Below are 18,386 nucleotides of genomic sequence, written 5' to 3'. Positions count from 1 at the left end.
TGTGTGCCCTGACAGACAGACAGCAGGCAGAGAAAGCAGACATTCAATGCCTCGCCATATTTGTAACACCAGTGACAGAGTTGTGGGCAATGTAACATTATGTATATGTGTGTGTGTGTCTGTGTGTCTGTGTGTGTGTGTGTGTGTGTGTGTGTGTGTGTGTGTGTGTGTGTCTGTGTGTCTGTGTGTCTGTGTGTCTGTGTGTGTCTGTGTGTGTGTGTGTGTGTGTGTGTGTGTGTGTGTGTGTGTGTGTCAATGTACATGCAGGCAGGTAAATGAAAAGTGTGTGTGTGTGTGTTCCTCCAGGACGGCTGCTTTGCAAAAAAAAAAAAAAAAGCTTAAGGAGAGCTGAAGATGTGAAGCATTGTGGGGCTTCCACTCTGTTTGCACGCTGCAGAGAGAGGAACGCCTTCCAAGTGCCGCCAAGTAACACAAAGCAGCCGCAGTTTGACAAACAGCACACGACTCGAATGCAAATCGTCAGCAGGCGGCGAGATAAGACAAAGCAGCGAACGCGTCTGCACAGATTTTGAAAATCTCATTGTGACGAGTGGCACACGCTCAGATATTTGAGGCGAACAGCCAGCCTGCCGAACATCTGCTGTTGCTTAATTTGTTTCATAGCTGATACAGATCAGAATAAATCCTCCTCCTCGAGTGACAAGAGAAGTTAAGTGCAAGGATAGCTGGAGGTCGTGCACGCGGTTGATATTCAGTGTATCTCCACATCAGCCCGACTGTTCTGAGAGCAATTGTTTCCACTGTTTTGTTATGACTGCACAATCTGACAGCAGTCTGCTTTTTTATTTTTGTGTGTGTGTGTGTGTGTATTGTGTGGTCTGCACAAACACACACAAACCTACTGGAAGTGAAGCCCACCTGCCCCCTCCTCTTCCACCATACAGTACAGCACCGAGGTGAAGCACCAATCACTGAGCCTACTGTTTACTTTTCTTTTCCAACAATCAGTATTATTTATCAGTGTGTTTACAGTTGTGATGGGTGGAGCAGCCATGTCTACCTGTGTGCACCGTCAGGAAGATGTGGGGAGGACAGGAAGGAGAGTCTCAGCTCTGAAACAGCATTTCTGTGAAAACCGCCCACTTGCAGTGAGGAGAGTCTTTCTTTCTTTCTTTCTTTCTGTCTCTCTCTCTCTCTCTCTCTCTCTCTCTCTCTCTCTCTCTCTCTCTCTCTCTCTCTCTCTCTCTCTCTCTCTCTCTCTCTCTCTCTCTCTGGCCTCTAGTTTCAAACAACAAATCTCTCCCCCGATGTCTCAAGACAGTCACTATAATAAACTCATACTATATGATAAAGATATCATAAATGCACTGAGTAGACACATTAAAACTAATGTTGGATATAGTCACGAGATATAAATGCAATAGAAATAATAGTTACTGTAGGATTGTTTAAAAATGGCAGTGTTAGAAAGTACTGACAGGGTTATTAGAAGACTATATTATGAATCTATATATAGGGTTGACTCCAATCCAGAGTGTTAATGCAGCTGGAACTATCTCCTGAGGTGAATTCACACAAAACACAAAAATGCCACAAAGATGCAATCTGCTGCTGAATGAAAGTAATTTCCCCTTAAAATAACATTATATGAGTGAATCACAGAGTATCATACTGAGTGCTGAGGAGATGTCTCTTATTTAAGACGTTCTATCAGATTCAGGTGGACGTGATTTGTTGCTATGGAAGCTGAAGAATGTTGGTGGTTCGATGCTGGAGCTGCTGTAAAACTAGAGGCCTTTGTTCCCCTCTCTCTCTCTCTCTCTCTCTCTCTCTCTCTCTCTCTCTCTCTCTCTCTCTCTCTCTCTCTCTCTCTCTGTCTCTCTGTCTCTCTCTGTCTCTCTCTCTCTCTCTCTCTCTCTCTCTCTCTCTCTGTCTCTCTCTCTCTCTGTCTCTCTCTGTCTCTCTCTCTCTCTCCCTCTCTCTCTCCCTCTCTCTCTCTTCCTCTCCCTCTCTTTCTCTCTGCAGAAGGGCTTGGTGCAGTCACGCAGGTGTGTGTCTGTAAGTGAATAAGCTGTGTCTGATTGTACACGTGTGTTCAGTATGCAAGTGTGTTTGTGTGAAGTTTGACTGTGTGTGTGTGTGTGTGTGTGTATGTGTGTATGTGTGTGTGTGTGTGTGTGTGTGTGGCTTTTGCAGGGCTGGGGAGGAGCTGCAGTGTGGAAGTAGGACAGTGCTGACTGATGCTGCTACCTGAATAAAAGCAAAGAGTCAAACACTCAGTTGTTACTGTCTTTCATCATTCCTTCCTGCATGAAGAGCAATTTAACCTCATGAACCCAAAAATGAAGAAGGATTCATGGAAGCACTCAATGATACACCACACACACATACACACACAGACACACACACTGCAGTATACATGTGTATTTATAGTTGCAGATTAACACCTCGTCGTGAGTCGTGCTCAGCCTGTGGGAGACGTGTGATGTTTCTGTGTGTCTGGAGGAGCTTCATCAAGTCTGACAAGATCACCCTAATGATGTCACCACCAGTGATGTCATCTCAGCTTGGGCCTGGAGACTACACAATTATATTGGAAGTATGAAGTTTGGAGGACTTGGGAGTTCACCAGACAGGAAGTGTCTAAGGAAGAAGTCCACTCAGATGCATTATGGGAAATGTAGGATCCAGCTTCCACTTAGTGATTAAAAGTTAAATGATCCCTGCATTTGCTGCACAGATTGTGATCATTCTGTTTAAATGTGTAAATATTGAAGTTATGAATCCTTATAATCCTTATAGAAGTATACTGAGTCACTCTGCATGGGACTACTAAAGCTCCTCAATAGTAAACTATGAAGGGTTCATAGATCAATGCACAGGAGACTGTGTATTCCCTCTTAGTCAGGTGTTTAACCATATCCTTAAAGAACCAAACAAGCCTTTATTGCCATGACTACATGAATGCATACACTCCATCTGCACTTGACCAGTCCAGTAACAGTGATGAGGACATACAGTGTGTGAATGCAAAGTAGAAATTGAAAAGAAAATATGAAGTAGCAGGTGTTTTTATATAGTGAAAAATGCAACTAGAATTTCTACAATAAAAAGAAAATCACTTTTCCTTGATTATTCTTATCTGAAACTCTCTGAATATTGTATAGAATATAGACTTTGTCAGATTTATTTAGTTTGGAGAAAATGGGTGTTTAAGCTCTATGTCAGGGGTGTCAAACTCATTTTAGTTCAGGGGCAACATACAGTCCAATTTGATATCAAGTGGACTGGACCAGTAAAACCACTGCATAATAACCTATAAATAATATGAAATATATATAACTTTACTATAATAACCTATCAAGGGTTACCCTGGTAAGAAATACTGATTAAATGTGTCCTAACCCACTGAGAAAAAATGTCTCCTTCACATTATAAGTCAATTATCTCAAATTGGAAGTCCACAGGAAGATCAGAAGTCTTCACTGTGAATGGTGAGTGACAATAAGTGAGAACAGCATTAGAGGTACATCTTATTAAAAAACATATTACTTTTCTGCAGTTTTCACATTTTGCAAAGTTATCCAGTGGGCCAAATTGGACCCCTTGGTGAGCCGGTTCTGGTATATGTTTGACAACCCTGCTCCATTTTATGACTTCTAATCATTTCTTAGAAAGGAACTGATGTCTAACTGTAGATTCATAGGAAGCTTCCTGAAAAAGACATTGCCTTTATTAAGACTTCCAACTTACTCCTTCAAATGAGTAGTAGTTTTATCTCATGAGTCATTTGGTCAGTGCACAGGAGCTACCCTATAAGAGAAACTATCAAAAAAAGCTATAAATTACAGACAAGCATATATATAGCATTAGAGGTACATCTCATTAAAAAACATAAGATGATGATAAAATGATACATATATATACATATATATATATATATATATATATATATATATATATATAATATAATTCAGCAAATATAGAGAATAAAGTGTCCAATATACATCATTGGGATATTTTGCTCTGGAAACTCAAATACTGTAGTATATATTACCTTATCATCAGTATCAAATTACATCGTTCTTGTCAGAAAACATCGTAGAAAGTTACAGACTATGGGACGTGTGTGTGTCTGTGTGTCCTGCTTGTAGGTCTGCTGATGGGATGTTTCATGATGAGGGGACAGTGAGCTGACCTTCTTTTAAATGAAAGGAGAGCAGGAAAGCGGAGCACCCAGTTTATCAGCTCCCTGGTGTCTGACTGTCCCCGGTGAAGTCGTCCCATAACTTCCCTTTAATGAAGGTCCCACTACACCATTTCTCTTATCACAGAGGCTATTAAAAGTTTTAGAGGAGCCACTCATTAATTCAATTTCAAATTTTATGCATGAATTTCAGCTGACTTTTAGATGATGAATTTAGAGGATTGGAGGAAGTTAGTTTTGTAGATGTGCTGTTGCCTCTGTTACTAAAAGGCAGCTGTTAGCTTGTCAATAAGCAGTTGAACTAAAGAAACTGGAGAAAAAGATACATATTGGCCATAATTTCCAGCCAGCATGTCCATGTGGGCCCCATAAGGGTTACATTTGGACACCAAATGTGGGTCCCAAGTAGGTTTGTCTGCAGTTTCCATGATGGTCCCACCTGTGTTTACCCATATGCGCTTCAAGTGGGATCTGATTGGGTGATCCATCTAGGCCCCATATGTATCTTAAATGGGGTCCATCTAGCCAACCCACATGGGCTTAACATGTGGGGCCCATGATTCTGAAACAATATGGGACCCATAGGGCTAATTGCCCTGTTTATGCTGATGCCTGCTTAGCCCACTTACATCCCTTATGGGGCTCATACAGTCACATGTGGGGTCCATGTTACTGAAACCATGTGGGACCTGCAACATTTGTCCAGTTCAAGCCCATGCCCACTCAGTACTCAGTACTCAGGACATGCTGGCTGGGAAATAACCTGTGATCCTGGCCAGATAGAGATCATATACTGACAATACTAACCATAACCATAACAATACAGGTCTACCTGTACCTGAATCTGTGAGATTTGACCAAACTAAACCTAATTTTACACCCACTACTTCTTAGCTTTATTCCATTCATTAGGCCTACTGATTGGCTGTTACTTTGCAGAGCATGAATTGGCTCCACTCAGTCTCTTCCCACTGTGCATTACGTATGTATTTGATACACTTGCCACACATAGGTGCCAATGATTAGCACATTAAGAGAGAGAAGAACAGACATATTTCATTATATTACATTTGACATTACATAACCAAACTCAAGGCTTTAAACATTATTATATGCTCCTCACACAAACTCTGCAATCTAGAAGTAATCAAGGTCAGTATTTCTTCACCTGTAACAGTCTAGTCTGAGTCATCCCTCCTTTTGCCTAGGAAGAGATGAGATGTAGAAGCTTGTAAATGGACCTTGAGTTTATACTTTCTTCGGTAAATTATTAGTGTAGTTCTCTTGTGAAAGTCTTCCTATCAAACAGTACACATGAGATTATATATTTTAAATAGAAAAAAGATAAAGCAGCATCTCTCCAGAGAGGCCAGTTCTCCTCCCCATCTGATTTATTCAAAGAACTCCACTTACATTTAAAAAGTAATCCATTCAAGTCCAAATACTAAATGTTGATTGGTCATCTTATAAACATGCAGAAAGGAAAGCAGCATGGAGACTCAGTATTCCCCTCTTGCATTCTTCAATCACTGTAAATATCATTTCATTATTTACATACACCAGTTATTATTTATCATATTTGCCCCATAGGTAGATGAACCGTATGGACTGCATGCTACAAGTCGTCTTCTTTTAGTCTAGAATGAGACAATGGAAGTGCTGTCTTTATGTTCTCTGGAGGCTGGTTTAATGTTATATTGAATCATGGTTCAATACTGACACCCAGTGGTCTTTAATCAGGCTGCTGGATTATAAACACATTTAATTCTTCATTCTCTAAACTTAATACAATTTTGTTGATTCAACTCCACAGTAATTTTTGTATATGTATTTAGTGGTGCTGTTTTATTGTTGCATTATATTAACCCTTACATACTGATCAGGGTCAGATGTGGCCTGTTTTTTCATCTGAGATCAGGAAAAATACTTTTTTCCCTTAAGCCTAAAATTTGCTGAACCTACCATACAGAAGGAAATATATTCAACACACATTCATCCAAAATGTCAAAAATATTCATTCTTCACATTTAATATAATTTGGACCGTTTTATAGTGTTTTTTCCTCATACAAACTAAAAAGAACTCTTGCTGCTCTCTGAAAGCTTCATTAAGGATTAATCTCACATTTATCTGTGACTGATAAAGTTTGTTATTGAGACTAATTGTGAGGAAATGGCTGGTTAGAAGATGAACAGTATTTGAGGGTTAATGATATTGATCAAAGAATACTTTATTGTTTGCTTTTTTATGTGTCTTGTTTTATATAATTTGATGGGTTTTTTCTTTTTTAAAGATTTATTTTGGGGCTTTTTGCCTTTATTTTGATAGCAGGTGGCAGAGAGGCTGACAGGAAACAGGAAGAGAGAGGGGGGGCATGATGGAGCTGTTGAGGTGTCTTATTGCTTGTGGGAAGAAACTGTTTGTCATCCTGGAAGCAGGGATTTCTCACAGACTTGAACCTTCTCCCTGATGGGAGCAGGTGGAACAGGTGGTAGGCAAGCTGAGAAGAGTCCTTGAGGATCCGGAGTGAAGGCTGCAGGCAGCAGGAGGTGGAGATGGTTGTGATGTCTGGCAGCTCAGTCCCGGTGATCTTGCCAGCTGTTTTGATGACTCTCTGTACGGCTGCCTGTTCCGCCTTCGTACAGCTGAAGAACCAGGCAGCTATGCAGTATGTCAGCACACTCTCAATGGCACAGCGGTAAAAGTTGATCAGCAGCTTCTTTGGTAGATTTTCTCTTCTTAGTTTCCTGAGAAAGAAGAGACGTTGCTGGGCATTCCCAGGACAGCTCCTCCTTAAAGCAGGTGACTTGCTTCACCTCCTCATCACTGATGTAGAGTGGGGGATGGTTGCACCGACCCGACCTGCAAAAGTCCACAATCATCTCCTTTGTCTTCTTGATGTTCAGGTGGAGGTTGTGATCAGTGCACCAGACTGCCAGGTTGTCTACTTCCCTCCTGTAAGCAGACTCATCATTGTTTGAGATCAGGCCAAGCACTGAGGTGTCGTCTGCAAATTTAAAGATGTAATTTGTTGGGTAGGAGGGAGAACAGTCATGTGTGTAGAGCATGTAGACAGGGTTATTATAGTTTTGAAATTTTCTTTAGTTTTTATTTTTCTTTAGTTTTTCAGTTTGCTTTTTTATTTCAGTTTAGTTTTAGTGAGTTCATCAAATGATTTAGGAGTTTCAGTTTAGTTTTTATTTAGTTTTAGTCTTAGTTTTAGTTTTTCAGATATTAAGAGAAAGTCTTGACTGAAAAGGATGAAATAATGTTTGACACCAAATATGGTTTATCATCAAGTCCTTTTTAATTTCATTCTTTAAACACGAAGATGAACTTTCAAATTTCAAAAGGGATTTTTCCCTTTTAGTTGCATCCCACAAATGTTCCCATCAGTCCTCATCACTATACATATATATATGGGAGAATGAAAATAAAGCTGAATTTATCTGCAATTCAGTTTAGTTTTAGTTAGTTTTACATTGTTCATTGTAGTATTTATTTAGTTTTCTTTTTTTTTTTATTGTAGTTTTTATTTTAATTTCAGTTAACTAAATTATTTTTTCATTGCTAGTTTTAGTTGGTCTTAGTTTTCGTTAACTATAATAACCCTGCGTGTAGAGCGGTGGACTGAGCACACAACCGGTATAGGCTGATGGTCAGGGTCGAAAGAGTGGTACTTCCCCATTCCAACTGTCTGTGTGTGGTTTGTTAAAAAGTCCAGAATCCAGTTGCACAGGGAGGTGTTGAGGTTTAAGTCCTGGAGTTTGGAGATGAGCTTGCTTGGCAGGATTGTATTGAAAGTAGAACTGTAGTCGATTAAGAGCATCCCAACATATGTGTTCTTCAGCTCCAGTGCAGTCTGAAGCAGCAGGGCTACCGTGTCCTCTGTCAACCGGTTCTCCATGTAAGCAAACTGGTGCTGGCAGAAGGAAGCTGACTTTTGACAGCTGACAGACTTTTTTCGGTACTGGTATTACTGTAGATGCTTTGAAACATGAGGGGACATATGACACTATCAAACCGAGCATAAAACTGGTTCAGTTCTTCAGTCAGGGTGGCACAGCTGGTTGCAGAGGGGGGTGTTGTCCCTCTGTAGTTAGAGATTGCTCTTATTCCCTCCCATACTTGCCTTGAGTTGGTGGAGTTATGGAAATGATGTTCCACTTGCTGCCTGTGTTTTTAGGACTCTTAGGACTCATTCAGGCTTTGTATAAGTGTAATGTGGCCTGGATTAAAGAGTAGCATGGTTGTTTGAAGCACAACTTATTAATAACTCCAAGCTTTAAGCTTTTATTGCTGCTAGATTGTTTGTCCAGAAGGAGCCACTGAACTCAGCCTGCAGGAAAACATGTTAAAAGAAATGGAACACTCTGTGTTTTAAGAGTGGGGAAGTAGCTCCCAGAGCGATAACGAAGCAGTGGAGGATGAACAGCAGACAGCCAGCAGCTCTGAAACCAGCAGCCGAAGGTTCAGCACCAGCGGGTGTCACCGGCCGTCCTCCCCGCTGTGACACTGGGTGCTGTCTCCCAGAGGGCCGAGCGCAGTCTCCTCACGTAGAGACATAATGGAGATTGTCTGCAGCGGCCCGATTGAAGCAATCAATCAAAGTCTGCAGGCCTTCCCTCATGGACAGCACAGCTAGCAGCAACATGCACACTGTTTATTACTAAAAGCAAACGGTATGTTCCTCTAACATCACAGGATTACCTCTGAATTATAATACCTGTGTGTGTGTGTGTGTGTGTGTGTGTGTGTGTGTGTGTGTGTGTGTGTGTGTGTGTGTGTGAGAGAGAGATCTTAATCCCACATGGACACTTGTTATTTGTGCATAAGAAAGAGAAACAGTCTCCACACATAGAGCAGGAGCAGAGGTTTACAGACATCCATCAGGATACACTGCACCTGCATTCAGTGTTTAAAAAATTGCTTTGACATTTTTGAAAGTGCTGTGACATTTTATGAATATCTTTTAGCATGCAGAGGCTGCTGTTTTGTTGTGGGGGTTTTTTTGTTACCACTGTGATTTTGAGAAGTGCTTCACAGTATGAGAGGAAATTCTCAATTTCTGTCACTCATAAAGCGCAGGAATGAGTGATAGAAATCAGAAATATTTGGACATACAGTATCTTGCTGCCAGGGAGCAACACTACCTCGAATGTTATTCCTGAAATTCACCCAGTGTGCCTTCACTTGTAGTTAAAAGCTAAATAAGGGTTAATAGAGGACAGAGCATCATTTAAAATACATAAATAGAGCTCCAGCCAAACAGGTGAATATCCAATCACATTCATAAAGATAAACTATGTCATTTACGTTATTATGTCTAATACTCTGCTGATTAGTTCCACCACTATAGCATTGTCTCTGTTTAATATTCAGGTTGTGTTTCATTATCTGTTATATGAATAATTCAAGCTTGTTGCTACTTTAAGAGCCTTTTCCAACAAATCCAAATGTGCAGCCTTTTTATATAAATGCTCAATTTCTTCACATATGTGTGACTTAAATAAAGTGGCACCTACCATACCACATATCCATGCTTTTCATCAGATTCTTAGATATAGTTTCCAAAGTAAGTAGCCTATGAACAATGGATCATTGAACTTCTTGAGGAGAAACAACCTGTGTGGACTTTAAATCATAATCAGTATATTTTGTTGTTTTAACCCTTTAACGCCAAGTGGTATGGAAGAATTATCCTATCTTTATTCAAGAGCATAGATTTTAGAGCATAGAGCATAATTTTATTCCTTTTCAGTGACACAGTTCCTTCTCATGCTCAGATTTATTCTCCTCATGCTCACATTTTGTACTCGCACTGAGATTTCTGGTGCTTTCTTTCAAAGTGTGTGCTTGAACTCAAAAATTACATGCTTGTGCTCACATTTCTTCTTGGACACAAACATTTCGCTCACATTCAAATATGTCCTGTGCGCACTCAGAACTAAAATCTGCACTCTCAAATCTAATGTGCACGCACTCAGAACAAGCACGTCCTCTCAGGTGGAGATCTCTGCTCAGACTAAAGGAAGTCCCGCCCTGCACTTAACATAGTGTGTTTCACCAGCCAATAGGGAGACAGCTAGAGTGTGGACCAATCAAATGACGGATGCCGTCTTTGGTGCGTTCCTTCGCCCTTTTTGAGCGCTCCGTAGGGGTGGGTATATGGTCTGTTTGTAAAACTGCTTCTCTCCAAATACACCAATTTACCATAGCCAGCTATTTGAATCATCACCTATTGAAGATGCCAGCATATGTATTTATGTATAATTAATCTTCAGTAATCCTAAAAAGAGTTATCGTAGTTCAGATTTTATATTAGAGGGATATATTTTACACTCCCAGAGCCATGAATGTCCATCATGCTTGTCGGGTTGGATGGCTAAGTAAAGTTAGCTGGTAAAAATATTTTGCTGTAGTGTTGTCACTATGCTCTAACAAGCCTGTGAGCATATGCAGCCAAAGAATTTTTGTCAAAGAAGGAAAACCACTCTGTGATCACAAGCGTTTTTTACCCTTACATAGTATTCAGGTCAAATTTGACCTGTTTTGATATTAGACAGCTGTGAAAACACCCCAAATGTCTTTTACCCTGAAATTTGATGACTTTTCCTAAAGGGGCCCAAAATTGAAAATCTTTTAAAATGTTATGTATAGGTGCTACAAAAATGTGTCCATCGAGCATATTTGTCCATATTTGTTCTCGGTCAAATTATCTCCGTATCTATTGACGTGTTTTAGTGAAATTAATATTTAATAGTATTAATGAGACAGTAGTTTTGATAATGTAGCAGTGACGACTGATGGCTCTAATGGTTATACAATAAACCCCACACCATAACGTTTTGATCATTTTACCTTTACATTAAATACATTTACATCATTATTGTTATGTTATATTTTAGTGTCTTAGGAAAAATAGGACATGATATTGTGTGATAGTAGCTGTCCTTGTGGTGTGGTGTAAAACCTAAAAAATACATTCTAAATAAATTATTAAATACATTCTTCCTGAGGAGAATGGAACATGATCAGCTGGCTGACTCTCTGCAGAGCAGTAAGATGCTTTGTACATTTTTTACATTTGTCCAATGAGAAAACTGTCCATTACATTTCCAAAATGACTTCAAATGTTTCTGTATAATGGCATGCCATACCCAGGTGGGGTGGGGGTTAGCACTCCACTAACAAGTTATTTTTTATAACCATGTATCAAATCTAAACTAGTTATAACTAAAACTCAAAGGTTCAGTTTCACTTTGTTGTTGATTGAAAAGGCATAAACGCTTCAATTTTAAGTGGTAACGTAATAATGTCCACAAAGAGATAACATGGCATTCATAGGCAGAGCAGGCGGCCCTAATAACAATATCATGATCTATCAATATATGAAAAATGTTCTACATTGTAATGTCACATATGATATTTAATGTAACATGCATTCATTATCTTAGTTGTTCTAATCCAGAATGTCCTGCAGCATGCCAGCATAAATCTAATCTGAAAGAGAGGTTTGAGTGTTTGTTAGAGGGGATTGCAAAGCAGAGAACCCAACTCTCCTGAATGAGATCTTCACAGAGCTTTTCATCACAGAAGGAGGGTCTGGACAGCTCAGCAACGAACATGAGGTCATACAGATTGAAAGAGCATTCAGGAAACCAACAGGGGAAACAGTGATTAGATCTGAAGAGATCTTCAAACCTGGAATAGATCCCCCTATCAGGACACTGATGACAAAGGGGGTGGCTGGCATTGGGATAACCGATAACTTAACACACAAGTTTGCCCTGGACTGGGCTGAAGACAAAGCCCACCAAAATATACAGCTCACATTCCCAGTCCCCGTCCGTGAGCTAAATTTGCTGAAAGGAAAAAGGTACAGCTTGGTGGAACTTATTCATCACTTGTTTGGTGAGACCAAAGAAGCAGGGATCCTCAGGTTTGAAGAGTTCCAGGTTGTGTTCATCTTTGACGGTCTGGATGAGTGTCGATTTCCTCTGGACTTCCATAACAATGAGATCCTGACTGATGTAACAGAATCCACCTCAGTGGAAGTGCTGCTGACAAACCTCATCAGCGGGAAACTGCTTCCTTCGTCTTTGGATAACTACACGACCTGCAGCAGCCAATCAGGTTCCTCCTGAGTGTGTTGACATGGTGACAGACGTCAGAGGGTTCACTGACCCACAGAAGGAGGAGTACTTCAGGAAGAGATTCAGAGACAAGCAGCAGGCCTTCAGGATCATCTCCCACATCAAGACAACACAAAGCACTCCCACAGTACTGGAAGATGTGATGAAAACCAGTGAGGGTGCTGAGCTGCCTAAGACCTTGACTGAGATGTACATCCACTTTCTGGTGATTCAAACCAAACTCAGCAATGTAAAGTATCATGGAGTAGCTGTGACAGATCAACACTGGAATCCAGAGAGCAGAAAGATGATTGAGTTTCTGGGAAAACTGGCTTTTGAGCAGCTGGACAAAGGCAATCTGATCTTCTATAAATCAGACCTGACAGAGTGTGGCATCAATATCAGAGAGGCTTCAGTGTGCTCAGGAGTGTTCACACAGAGGGCTGTACCAGGACAAGATGTTCTGCTTTGTCCATCTGAGTGTTCAAGAGTTCCTCGCTGCTCTTCATGTCCATCTGACATTCATCAACTCTGGTGTCAACCTCCTGGCAGAAGAACAGTCAAACTTCCAGACATCTGATCTGTTGAGTAACAAATTCCAACTCTTCTATCAGAGTGCTGTGGACAGGGCTTTCCAGAGTCCAAATGGGCACCTTGACTTGTTCCTGCGATTCCTTCTGGGCCTTTCCCTTGACACCAACCAAATTCTTCTACATGGCCTCCTGACACAGACAGGAAGTAACTCACAGACCAACCAGGAAACAGCTGAGTGTGTCAAGAAGAAAATTAGGCAGAGTACATCTCCTGAGAAAAGCATCAATCTGCTGAAGGACCATTCTCTAGTGGAGGAGATCCAAGAACAGCTGAATTCAGGAAGTCTCTCTACAGAAGAACTTTGTCCCGCTCAGTGGTCAACTGTGGTCTTTATTACTTACTTACTTACTGTCCTCTGAGGAAGACTTGGATGTGTTTGACCTGAAGAAATACTCTACTTCTAAAGAAGCTATTCTGAGACTCCTGCCAGTGGTCAAAGCCTCCAGAAAATCTGTCTATGTAGACCCATACCTTCATAAATCACTGCAGATATAATTTAAAATTATATTTTTAAAAGAGGTTTAGGTTTAGGTTTTATCATGCTGTCTTAAGTATGTGGAAATGGGCAGTGTCAGTCAGTAACATTGCTACAAGTAGAAGTACTAATCTCCTCAGTAGTGTGGTAGTAGAATAGCTGTTAAATGTAGTCCAGCTGGGCTACTTATCATGAAAAAAAGAGAGAAAAAATAGGTTTTTAGGTGGCAGTGCGATGCAAAGAGGAAGTTGCTCTCAACTTGGAAAAGACAAATAAAATAAATACCAATAGGAGAGAAGAGATTGGGGAACAGAGGAAATGTTACTTATACTTATAATGTTACTTATATATCCAACAGATGGTACAACAAAAATTCCAGTCTCTACAAAATGACTTGCATTTTTGTTGTACCACCAGTATGGTGGTGAGTCAAAATTATTTGCTTGAAACTTCTGTAGATATAGTATGATTTCTTACAGTGATTCAAGACCCATTTCCACATACATATACAGTACCAGTCAGTTTGGAAACCATTCAGTTCAATGAGAAAGTGTGTTCAAACATTTGACTGGTACTGTATATGCATAATGGCAATTCTGTATTGTATTAAGACCCTGCACCTATCCTTTAATGTATTTTTGCACTTTCTTATGTTCTCAGATTGAGTGGCTGCAACCTATCAGAGAGAAACTGTGAAGCTGTGGCAACAGTCCTTAGCTTGAGGTCCTCCAGTCTGACAGAGCTGGACCTGAGTAACAATGGCCTGCAGGATTAAGGGGTGAAACTGCTCTCTGCTGGACTAGAGAGTCCAAACTGTGGACTGGAGACTATCTGGTCTCTGGTATATGTTCATCAGATAACCCTTTAAATCTCTATTTAAATTTAGAACATTATCACTGAACAAAGGACCAACCTTTATAGTATTTTCTGACTGGTTCTGTTGCCAATCTTTGGCATAACTTCTGGCAATCATGTATTATTGTGTCATCATGAGGATATTTAGTTATATTATCTAATCACTGCATCACTGCTATTAAAGCCTAACAGAGTAAATACATTTCAGTTTAAGACACATTTTCCCATTAATTTGTTAATTATTTATTAGTCTCGATTTCTGCACGCAGACTGTCAGGCTGTCAGATCACAGATGAAGGATGTGTATCTTTGGCCTCAGCTCTGAGGTCCAACCCTTCCCATCTGACAGAACTGGACCTGAGCTACAATCACCTCGGAAACATGAGAGTAAAACTGCTCTCTGCTGGACTTGAGAATCCACACTGGAACCTTGACACTCTGGGGTATGGAGAGAACCTCCAGCATTTTTAGTCAGTGTTTGATAGAGGTCTACCCTTTGGAAACCCTTTTACCCATCATACTGTCAACCTGTGTCATATAACTTAATATCACGTGGGATTGGAAGGTAGTCATGTGAAAGGCTTTTTCACACAGGCCTTTTGTTACAAATTGCAAGTAAAGAAACAGCGGAAAAGACAGAGAGATACTAGTGTAGTTTTAGCCAGACAGTTGTTGAGGTACATGGTTAAAGTTTTAACAAACTTGGTCATGGGGACGCCCCAAGAGCTGTGCAGCTTTTGTTCACACTTGTGCTTTGTGGACTTCTGATGGCTTATTGCCTTGTCCCTGGTGTATCTTGTAGGGCATACTGCAGGAGTATGTGGTATGGAGCTGTTATTATGAGCAATTTGCCCTTTCAAAACCACAGTGAGAGCTATGTCCACATTCTGTGCTGGAAGTTCATCTTTAATTAGACTTTATTTGTATAGCACTTTTCATACAGATACAATGACACAAAGTGCTTTACCTGCTTTGTTTCAAGTCCATTATAAAGTCTGTTAATAAATATAAGTCTGTTCTCTGTGGGGATTGGGCTCTACCAGACTTTTGCCATTTCATCAACATCAAACAAGTCTTGTGATGTTAATGAAAGGAATCTCAATGTGTAGCTGAAATGTGGAGACTGTAGGGACCAGTGTGTGGGTGTCAGAAATGCATTTCTGCTGTTTATGGATGCTGCGGTCCTGCTGGCTTCTTCAAACCATTTTATAAAGTGACAGTCAAAAGCTTAGACACATTTTAGACAATTTCTAAATCAAGGGAATGGGTAGGTCTGTCCAAACTTTTCATTGGAACTGTACAATCCATGTTGCCTCAAGTGGCAGGACTAAAAGTTAGAGCCAAGTTTGACAATGTTGGTGTCTTGCTCACAATTCCTTTAGCGTCAGCAGTAATGTTGTACCAAACTGGACTGCTTGTGGCGAAGGAGCAAGGCCTAAAGGCTCACGATTTACTGATCAACCTATCTTTTAAGCTTCAATCTATGGTTAAAAACTTTGGTTAATGACCAAAATAATGGGATCAAGAATAAATAAATATGGCAAAAATCGTTTCCTTCATAGGGTGAAGGAAACGATTGTTAAAATCCTCAATGTTAAAATAACATCAATGTTAAAATAAAGAACTCTGTGAAGAGCTCAGAGGAGCACCTTTGCACCTGTCTATTAAAATGATGGAGTGTATTTTCTTGTTTCAGGGTTGACCATGGAGAGCGATGTTTGACACCAGGCTTAAGAAAGTGTAAGTTAAGTGTTTTGCTTCCTAAAATCAAAGCTTTTGTTTACATCATTCTATGGAGAATGCATGAAACGCAGGCTTGTAGACTGTCATAAGAATGGCATCTCAAATTCTAATCTTTAGTTTCCACTCAACATTAGAGGCACTTAAAACTGAAGTTTGAGCTTGGAGATTTTTGTGTGTTAACAAAATGTTATTTTAAGTCATGTTGATGCCGTATTCCTTAGGTTTTAATTTATAGCCTATAGGCTAGTTCCTTAGACTTTTTATCAAAGAACAAAGATCTCTTCCAGCACAGTTGGTCAGTCACCTGACACTGTCTGTGCAAACACTCAAGACTTTTGCTTTCATACAGTTGGAAGCAAAAGTCATTGGATGTCCAAAATAGCACATCTCACTTTTCAGCTCTATTTCTCATTCTGTTACTGTCTGTGCTGTATTGAGTTTTCTTCTGTCCATCAGATGCCTGTGAACTCACACTGGACCCAAACACAGCAAACAAAAATGTCCTCCTCTCTGAAGACAGCAGAAAGGCAACAGTGGTGAAAGAGTTGCAGCCATATCCTCCTCACTCAGACAGATATGACTTGTTTGCAGTGATGTGTGTTCATGGTCTGACTGGTAGATGTTACTGGGAGGTTGAAAGGGAGGGATGGCTCTCTCTAGGAGTAGCTTACAGAGGAATTGGACGGAAAGGGACTGATAATGACTGCAGACTGGGAAGGAATGACAAGTCTTGGACTCTGTTTGCTTCTGATGGTCCTTTCTCTGCTTGGCACAATGACAAAGCAAAGACTGTCAACATCCCACCCTCTGTCCAGACTAACAGAATAGGAGTATATCTTGACTGTCATGTTGGCATCCTTTCTTTCTATAGAGTCTCCTCTGACACATTCATCCACCTCCACACCTTCCACGTCACATTCACTGAACCGCTGTACCCTGAGTTTGGGTTCAAGGATGGATCTGCAGTGTCTTTGTGTAAGATGTCAGAGGGAGAGCAGTCTGGAAACATGACAGGGTAATGGCAGAGGTTGATGATTGACAAAATGAGGAAAAAACACAATAAGCTTGGGTGGTGGTTGATGAGTGTCATATTTCTAATACTGTGTGTTAATTCTGTTCTGTTCTTTTTTTAATCATTTATAGACCTCCAAGATATTCAGGAAAATTCATTGATGAGTTTGCTGAACTGCTGTCAGTTATCTGCACTGACTACAACTTTTTTATCATAACAGGGGATTTTAACATTCATGTAGACAATAACATGGACAGTAACGCCAAAGAACTCTCTGCTCTACTTGACACTTTTGGCCTCTTGCAACATGTGAAAGGGCCCACACACACTCGAGGCCACACTCTGGATCTGGTTATCTCTAAAGGTGTTGATATTTCTTCTGTTGATGTTAAGGACTTGGCTCTTTCTGATCATTTCTGTGTATTCTTTGACTTAAAAATCATTCCAAATGTTCAGTTAACCTCTGTGTCTGTTAGGAGAAGGTACATAAATGAGAATACCAGTGCAAAGTTTATGGAGGCTATAGCTATGTCACCAACTGTGAGTGCAGAGTCAGTTGATGAACTCCTGGATAAATTTAACTGGAAAATCTCAAATGTCATGGATGCTGCTGCACCTATTAAAACTACGACAACCTTGAGCATAAAGAAAACACCATGGAGGTACACTATGATGATAAAGGCTTTAAAAACAGAATGCAGGAAAGCAGAGCATAAGTGGAGAAAAACTAAACTTCAAATTCACCTTGACCTCTACAAACAAAGTCTTTGTAATTTTAAATATGAGTTACTCAAAGCTAGACAGCAACATTTTTCTGAAATAATTAATAAGAACATCGACAACACTCGTACTCTGTTTGCTACGGTTGATAAGCTTACAACCCCCCCTAAACAGATAGCTCCAGAACTCCTTTCCACAGATAAATGCAATGAATTTGCTTTTTCAGTTAAAAATCCAGTCCATAAGGTTAAATATCAACACAAATCAACAAAACAATAAAATGATGCAATCCCTAAGACCTCCCAGGAATAACTCAACTGCAATGTCAGAATGTAAAACAGTTAGAGGAAACAGTGCAGCATCTAAAACCATCAACATGCTGTCTTGACACAATGCCATCAGATTTCTTTAAAACTATTGTGAACTCTGTCCAAACAGATTTGCGACAAGTAATAAATAGCTCACTTAAATCAGGTGTGTTTCCTAAACTCCTAAAAGTAGCTGCCATTAAGCCACTCTTAAAAAAGAGAACGCTGGATGCTTCCATGTTAACCAACTACAGACCTATCTCAAATCTTCCTTTTATAGCCAAGATCGTTGAGAAAGTGGTTTTAAATCAACTTAGTAATTTCTTGAACTCCAGTGGACTTTTCGACAAATTTCAATCAGGTTTCCGACCTAACC

General features: G+C 40.1%; 1 pseudogene; it reads left to right on the top strand.

Moving 5' to 3' along the window:
• The first annotated feature begins 8,595 nt into the window (after window positions 1–8,595).
• On the top strand, window positions 8,596–16,989 carry LOC128353494 (NLR family CARD domain-containing protein 3-like; annotated as a pseudogene).
• Window positions 16,990–18,386: the final 1,397 nt, after the last annotated feature.

The sequence above is a fragment of the Scomber japonicus genome, chromosome 23, assembly GCF_027409825.1.
Source record: "Scomber japonicus isolate fScoJap1 chromosome 23, fScoJap1.pri, whole genome shotgun sequence".
Lineage (NCBI taxonomy): Eukaryota > Metazoa > Chordata > Actinopteri > Scombriformes > Scombridae > Scomber > Scomber japonicus.
The sequence above is the reverse complement of the archived record's forward strand: the minus strand, read 5'-3'. Positions and strand labels throughout refer to the sequence as shown.